The 8,501-nt window shown below is 41.4% G+C and overlaps 1 long non-coding RNA gene across 1 annotated transcript; it reads left to right on the top strand.

Moving 5' to 3' along the window:
* Positions 1-499: 499 nt before the first annotated feature.
* LOC140588222 (uncharacterized) lies at positions 500-2,606 on the top strand. Its single transcript, XR_011989562.1, has 2 exons — positions 500-1,950; positions 2,185-2,606. It is a non-coding gene; the product is annotated as an uncharacterized lncRNA (long non-coding RNA).
* Positions 2,607-8,501: the final 5,895 nt, after the last annotated feature.

Here is an 8,501-nt window from a genome sequence, read left to right as displayed (position 1 = left end):
AAAAATACATATATGCGCATTACATTTTGAACATAAAATTAGGCTATGTTAACAAAAATCGCTTCGCTATCATTTTACTCGCGGCTCGGTCGTAAATACATGTCTGACATTTATAAGGAACCAAGAAAATAAAAATCGCTTCTCAAATTTGCGAATTTATACTTCTTTGATTCTCTAAGCCACCTCGGCCCTGATAGACGTTCATTCATTTAAAAGGAGCTCTACCCCGTCTCAAGATGGCGGCTCTGTTGACGCATACGCTCCCATAGACGGCTGTTTTCAACGCGACATCTAGTGTTTATATCTATGCTGGCGACGACAAGACTGTGGGCGGAGCTGAAGACGCAGCCGGCGAATGGCGACGAGGGCGGGAAGTCCGAAGAATCTGCCAGGACCTCCTGCAAACACTTACGGCACGTAACAATTGCAGTCATCCGGCTGGGGTACATGCAGCGCTTCATTGCGTCGCTAGGCTTCCCCTCAGCGCTTGCACTGACGGGTCCCTACCGGAACCTCTTGGTGAAGAGCTGTAGAAGGGTGGAGCCTGATGAGCAGTTCAGAGGCAAACTGCCAGTAGCCATTGATCGCTTAAGATTTCCACTTAACCAGTTGACAGCTGCCAGGGGCAATTTTAGAATTATAGCACTGAGCATTGCAAGGATCACTGGCAGTTCAATACAGGAAATGGTGGCTAAGAAGATCCTCTCCAGAAGACGCTGACTGGGATGGAGCGGTCACAATTCGGAGACTTCGGAGAATGGCCGAGTTTTAAGGTATAGGAGTCAACTTGTTAGCAACGAAGTTACTGGACATAAACGTACATTTAATTTAAAATGCATGAAACATTAACCAGATAACTAATTCGTAAATTACTGTTTTATCATTTTACAATTCGTAACTGTAGTTTGCAATGCATCATGGGTAAATAAATAAATAAATAAACCTTACGGTATTTTAAAGTATATTTCACAATGACTGATTGCAAATTGACATTGAGTGTAATTCCAAACGGGGATACGTTTTAACTGTAATTATATATACATTTTACAGTAAAATTGTGCTCCGCTTCACGTTTTGAATTTGCGCGGGTTAACCTTCCTATGGTCGGCAGTTAAAAATGCCGTTTAAATGCATGAAAGCGCCATTTCTCACGAACCTCTATTTAAACAAAACAAACAAACAAAAAAATCACTAAATAATAAATGCTCTGATCAAGATTACAACAGCTCTGGTACGTGTTTTTAAGTTTAAAATGCATAAAAGCACCACATAAATTTGTGCATTGCACCAGGAACCTCTATTTAAAGAAAATAAATAAATAAAAACTTTCACTAGGCAAGGCATGCCCAGACATGAAAGGCAAGATAAGACTAATTCAGTTTATTTAATATACTTGAGGCTTATTTTATCATTATTTTTTATTGAAAAGGATAGGTATGCTTTCAAAAGAAAGGTCCAGAAAGCCACACCAAAAATATTAAAACCAATCTTTTCATGGATAAGGAAGCCTAACAAGGGAACCAAGAGGTAAGAAACAAATTTATCGGATGATTAATAATTGTTTTGAGGGTATTTTATGGCTGATTTAAGACACGGGTCGGCAGTACATAAAGCTAACACAGGACGAAAGTACTGTATGTCTAACTAGTCTCCTGCTACCTGCCAGCAAACTGCTTTTTATGCAAAATGTCTGGTTATGACGCGATGCAGCCATGAACGCAGGAGCGGAGCAGAGACGAGCGCCCCATTTGAAAAGTAAGGAAGGAAAACAAAACCTTTTTGTCAGTAATTTACTGTAAATGGTACAGTATATATATTGTTTTTTTACAGTGCAGGAGACAACTGACACTAAATCAAATTTTGTATTTCTGATTCACAGGACCTAGAACTGCCAGATACTGGTAACGATGCACTTTGTCCAGAGACTTCAAAGAAGGGCCAAGTTGGAAGGTATAGGAGTCAAATTGCTAGCAACGAAGTCGCTTAACAAAAACATATATTTTGTCTATACTGTACGAAACATTAATCAGAATACTAATTCGTATTTCTAATATGTGTCAACAAGACCTTAAAGTAATTTTTAAGTCTCCAAGTAAAAAAAGCACAGATGTGACATAAATATAAATCTGAGTGAAAGGAAAGCCAGGAGGCAACTGAAACTTCACAGCAAATTTTGTATTTCAGATTCGTAGAACGTAGGAGCAATACTTTTCCCTGGTGGGAGTTGGCTATAGGCGGCTGCATCAGTGGCATTGCCATCGTTGTCATTGTTGCAGTCACCCGGCGGGAGTACTTAAATGCGTGTTTACGCTTCCACTCAGCGTGTCTTCTGATGGGTCCCCATCACTGAAGATTTCCACCTCAGAACCAGTCGACAGCTGTGTTTTAGAATTTTACAATGGGTTAGAAGTTACTGTGTTACTGAGTTTGCTATGTTCCCTTGCCTCTTCCTGTTCTCTGTGTTGCCTTGTTGGACCTTGTTTCTTTGTTATTTTATGTGGTCAGTCTTTGTTTTCCCCATTTTGCTTTTTAACCACTCATGGTCCTTTCCTTTGTAAGTTTACCCAGTGTATTTTAGTTTCCCTAATAAACACCCCTGTGTCTCAGCCGCCAGTGGATCGTTACCTCCTTTTCTCTGCCCGCACCATGCCTCGCCACCGGAACGGCTTATGTCACCTATAGGATTGACCCACCCTGAATGTCCTGGTCCTGGGTTGAACTGCTGCATGTGTGGGTCTTTACATGAAATGAAGCTGGAGGGCAGATATTTTGTGCCAGTATAACTATGCATGTGACAAAATCTTGAAGTACTGTAGTTTAATCTTTGAGTATTTTGGCTCATTACTTCACAGCAAATGGTCAGGCAGACAGTGGTAAGACTTGGAGAAAGCTAAGTACAAAAATCTTCTGTTAACCAGAATAAGCCTACAGGCACGTGGGGGGGCAGAATTGTCTTAGGCTATTAAAAATGTAAGACAATTTAGGACCTCTTTAATCCTGTTACATTTCCTTTTCCATTTAATCATGTAAAACTGGTAAAAGAAGTCTAATTACAGTTGTTGATCTCTGCCCAAGGTGCAGCGTTTATAACCAAAGGCAGAAATCAAAACCTAAAATTTAGTGGGGGGGAAAACAGAAGCATCCGTCCAAAAGACAATACGCTAGAACAGAGAGAGAACTTGGCAAAAACAAGAGAACCAGATAACAGGGGGACAAAGCTATGAACAATACAGTCACTCCTCACCAATTTCCGTTCCTACAAAAAGGTCGCTAAGCGAATTGGTCCATAAGCGAGGAGCCGCCCCTTACCGTTGTTTCAGGCATACTGAACGAGTAGTGGGTTTGTGTAAACCATCTTTAGATATTATTTTAATGTCATGTTTGCACCATTCATAACATTAGTATATTTATAAATGTTTATACAGTAGTGTACTATTCCTCCTACGTGTTTTCTCTGTATGTGACAGGTGAAAATCTATGAGTGAAATTGCAATAAACAAAACAGAAAAGACTCAGGAGATCTCTAATCTGGTATAGCAAAGTTACAACAAGCTGGTCGATAAGTGCTAAGGTTAATCATCAGCGGAAATACAAGTAAACGATACACTAACATATGCAGGTATGTATCGTAATTTAGCATCCCTGCAATCCAGTGAATCATTGGTAGCCTTGTTTTGCACATTACCAAAATAAAACAGCGCATAGAAAATAAGTCACTTGTAAATATTAACTAAGATATGGAAAAGTAAAAAAAAAAAAAAAACTTGCAACCATTGCTTTCGAAAATGTTACAAAAGTAAAAGACACAGGAAAACTTTAACCTTGCGCATGTCTGTGGTTTACAGTATGTGCCCCTGGAGGTTCCCTGTCCCACAATGTGAGCATAAACATCAAACTAAAGGTATCGGAATAAAAATTGATTGCATGGGCACCGTTAGTTCTGTTTCGCTTTCCAAAAGTATATCCTATGTCATAATTACAACCATCGGTTTCTGGTATTTGGTGCCCTTGTAAGTAACAGCCGGTTAGATGCCTGCCAATCTAACAGCTTCCGGGTTCCAAGGCTGTACAAGTAGATATCAAACTCACCAGCTTGCTGCATTTGAAGATTTGGTGTGAAGAGACTGCCGGCCTGAAGATACGCTTGCAGAAGCTGATGCCTCTCAGCCAAAGTATTATTCAGGTTTTTGAAGTTATGCAGCTTCTTTGTACACTGCTTGAAAAATGTGTGCTTGCTTGCGAAACGCAAAATCCACAACCAAATGAGTGGACCAAAATGCAGTATGAGCTCTGGATAGTGCAGTAAGAAATGATGCTTCGGTTTCAGTGCTGTATCTGGAAACAGTGAGGCTCTTGACTCAATATACTGTTCAATGAAAACTCTCAGACATGCTACCTGATTAGCATGTGTTTTTGGGGCTGTCACCATATCAACTATCTCTCATCGCTGGAGGCAAAACTGCCAAATCTCATCCTCCAGTGGATGTTTAATATGATCACCAATCAAATAAGCAGTGGGAGTAATCAGAGCAAACAAATCCACCAGAACTACATCACCTACACAATCTCAATACATAAACATATATGTCTAATACAAGGATAACTGAAAGGTTAACTGATAGCACTGTAGACCACTATAATAGACACTCTGTTGTGAGCAGGAAAGTCTCAGATGTCATGGGAGGCAAGCATGCTTCAGCATTTCCAGCGTCGAGCAATCACGACTGGTACGGCTGAATTTCAGCTGTGGGCAGGAGCATGTCTAAGCCGTCTACAGTATGTCGCCATCCATTTCCGTGTTGGTCCAGGAGGTTGCCGCTCCAAACGGTCTTGCCACCACTTTAGACATTGCAGCTATTGTTGCCAGCCGAGACAGTGCTCTCTCCACTAGGGAGTGAACTAGAGGAACTACACCACAAAGGATTAGTAACAGAGCAAGAATGAGCACAGCACCCACACAGAGTGTTTTCATAAGGGCTTGTTTCCAACTACCCCACATAGTATACCACCAGTCAAACATCCCTTCATGTTGCCATCTCATCCTGTATACCCTGCAGCTTCCTCATAGCCTCGGTAAACCACCTATCCGGCATAAACGTGCAGCACTGATCCCCAAACAGCATGCACACTCCCCCTTTTTCCGCCAGAAGCCAATCCAGGGCTATCCTGTTCTGCCATGCCATCAGACTGGTGGCCTGAAGCTGTTCCCCCAGAGATGCCACTGCTTCCCGGGTATAGTTGGTAAACCTCTGCTGATTACAGTACAGATAATTTATCCACTCCACATTTTTATTAACAGTAGGCCAAATGAATATTGATTCGAACCCTACAGCTATCTCATTTCTTGCCTTATATTTGTCTGGAATGCCTCTTGGCTGGCCTATAGCATCTAGGTATACATTGGGATCGTCTTCGTATTTCGCAACAGACCTGTGGGACCTAGAGGGCTGTTTTTCAGAGTATATATCCACCTGGCTAGCTAGCATCACCCTAGTGCAGAGGGCTCCCCAATCATTGGGGAGAGTAGGCCTCAATCCTCCTGCCTGACCACACAGCCACCACGTATCTGCCAGAGGCACACTCTGGTTCTCTAGTGCATCCAGCGGAATACTCGATACTTCTCCATTCTGCACTTGGTTGCCTTTCACATCCCAAACAGTTCCACAGTTTCCCCAGAAGATGGCTACCTCCTCTGTCCCATTATTCTTAAAATACTCATGAGTATAAGACTTTTGAAAAAATTCAATTTCTGCCCTACGATATCTCGCTATCCCCCTTCCCTTGGCCTAAACTGCCAACAATGCTTTTCCATCCTGTATGCATTAATAGCTTAGTGACTCTCCCCACAAAGGCAGGTCCATTATCAGAACTTATTTCAGTTGGTATCCCAAACCTCAGTATCACCTCTCAGAACAGGAATTTCACCACTGTCATCACCCCCTTGTCCATGGATGGAATTGCCTCCACCCATCTGCTGAACCCGTCCACAATCACTAGCATGTATCGCTTTCCGTATCCTGCTTTTCCCATGTCCACAAAGTCCATCACTAAGTATGTGAACGGTCCTTCAGGGACTGGGATATGTCCTACTGGGACGCACATTGTATTTAATGCTCACCTCACATTCTGACAGGCTTGCGTCCACCAAGGCTTGCAACTGCGCTGCCCAGAAACCTTGCCTTTTAATTTTCCTTAACAATAAGATATGCTCAATGTTGTTGCTGTGCAATGCCTGGAAGTCCTCTATTAAACATTGGACAGTGGTGGCTGGTAACAGCCTTTTAGCTTGCATCCTCAAATAGAACAGTGCCAAATTTGTCAAAAATATGTTTTCAACATTACTGCCAAACGTCGCTGTTTTAAGATTTCGCCTTTCCCGCCAGAGTTAACTGTGCACACGCAGTACGGATCATGCGCTTTCTCCTACAAACCCATAAATATACGCCGCCACGAGTTAATCACTCTAATTAATTTAATTATTTGACAGTATAATGAAGCAAGTATATATAAGAAGGCTACCTAATGGGAAACTTACGTACAGGAACGGTTATAAATCGGATGAACCTTTTATCACTGTGTTTCAAGAGATCACTGTGTTTTGTGTGCAGCTCCAATGGCGATTCTAAATTTTATCCCGTCCGGTAATTTTCGGCTGGTCATGTGCAGCACAGGCTTGGCCATTGCGGCCGCTGGTACCGTGCACCTTGTCCGGAGACTTTGGAGAAGGGCCGAGTTTGAAGGTATAGGAGTCAAATTGTTAGCAACGAAGTTGCTTAAGAAAAACGTATATTTTATTTATAATGTACGAAACATTAATAAGAATACTAATTGTGTGTTGACAAGACTTTAAAGTAATTTTTAAGTCTCCAAGTAAAAAAGCACAGATGTGACATAAATATAAATCTGAGTGAAAGGAAAGCCAGGAGGCAACTGAAACTTTTGTATTTCAGATTCAGAGAACATAGAATTGCCAGATGACCAGAGTCATCCTACATATGCAATGGTCATCTTGGAGCAGGTATAATTATACTCATTTATAGCAATCTATAGAGAAATCAGATCAGAGTGTACATTTAAACTTTTTCTGTATAACTGTTTATAAAGGCTGTCAATAAAGTCAATGGGCCGATACCACTTTGGGAATCCAGCCCTTTGCTCAGTGTACCACATGGTGGTGAGCATTTTTAATATGGTTGGCTGGGTGTTAATACTGCAGTGATGTGATGGACTGACACACTAATGGTGCTGTAGTGATAATCGACTCCTATGTTGCAGGATGCTGAGGAGGCCAGGGTGGTGGCGTGTCAGCAGTGAGTACCAGTATCTGATCTAATAAAAATGATCTTTAGGCAGGAAACTCAGCAGGACGTCTCAGCAGGCGGAAGTCACTGTACTCACACCCACTGAGTAGCAAAAAAGACTGATGGGCAGCGTTAGCGTTTGATTTGAATGCCACAAAGAACACATGTAAAATGGGAAAGAGCTGTCGTGCGATTGATTGTACAAATAGATTTAACACGAAATAGGAGCTGTCTTTTTAGAGATTGGAAAAAACTAAATAAGTAAGTATAGGACGTGGATCGGTCACGCATGGCCGATACCCGATCCGTCAAATAGATCTGGATCGGCGCCGATACCGATCCGAATATCGGATCGGTGCACCTCTACCAACTACAGAGCAGCAGGTTGCGTAAGAAACTGTGTAAAGTAGTATTGTTACATGGATACTACATACTAGACACCGCCTCCATCTGTCTTCCCACTCCCACCCTACAGGAAAGACACAGCTTCTGGACTGACACCTGTATATGCAGTATTAGTTCATTGTCTGTAGATCTTTTTCCAAAGTTATAGAAGCAGGCTGTTGGTGGGTTACAGCGACCCCCACCCCACAGGAAAGACACAGCTTCTGTACTGACACTTGTATATATTGCAGTTCATTCTCTATAGTTCTTGACATATCTATACAAGTTGCCTGTGTGTATACGGACCTGCCCTGTCTATAGTTCTTTTTCCAAATAAGCAGGTAAATGGATGTTCATCTTTCATATTAAGTGTAAAAAAAAAAAAAAGTATCTTCCTTGTCTGGAAAATGTATTGTGTATAGTTCGTTGTCTATAGTTCTCTACAAATCTATACAAATGCCCGTTGCTTTGGATAAAAGCGTCTGCTAAATGCATAAATGTAAATGTATGAGTGGTAACGCTACGTACGGGGCTTATCATGGAGATTGCCAGGGTTTTTTAATTAACGTTGCTGGCCTTTTTTTGTGGTGTTTGTATTTGCATTGTTCTGCATGTAGTAGGAGTGTAATTTTTTATTTCGAATGGAAAAAATACATATATGCGCATTACATTTTGAACATAAAATTAGGCTATGTTAACAAAAATCGCTTCGCTATCATTTTACTCGCGGCTCGGTCGTAAATACATGTCTGACATTTATAAGGAACCAAGAAAATAAAAATCGCTTCTCAAATTTGCGAATTTATACTTCTTTGA

This window comes from Paramormyrops kingsleyae, chromosome 1 (genome assembly GCF_048594095.1).
Source record: "Paramormyrops kingsleyae isolate MSU_618 chromosome 1, PKINGS_0.4, whole genome shotgun sequence".
Classification (NCBI taxonomy): Eukaryota; Metazoa; Chordata; class Actinopteri; order Osteoglossiformes; family Mormyridae; genus Paramormyrops; species Paramormyrops kingsleyae.
This window is presented reverse-complemented; position numbering and strand designations above follow the sequence as displayed.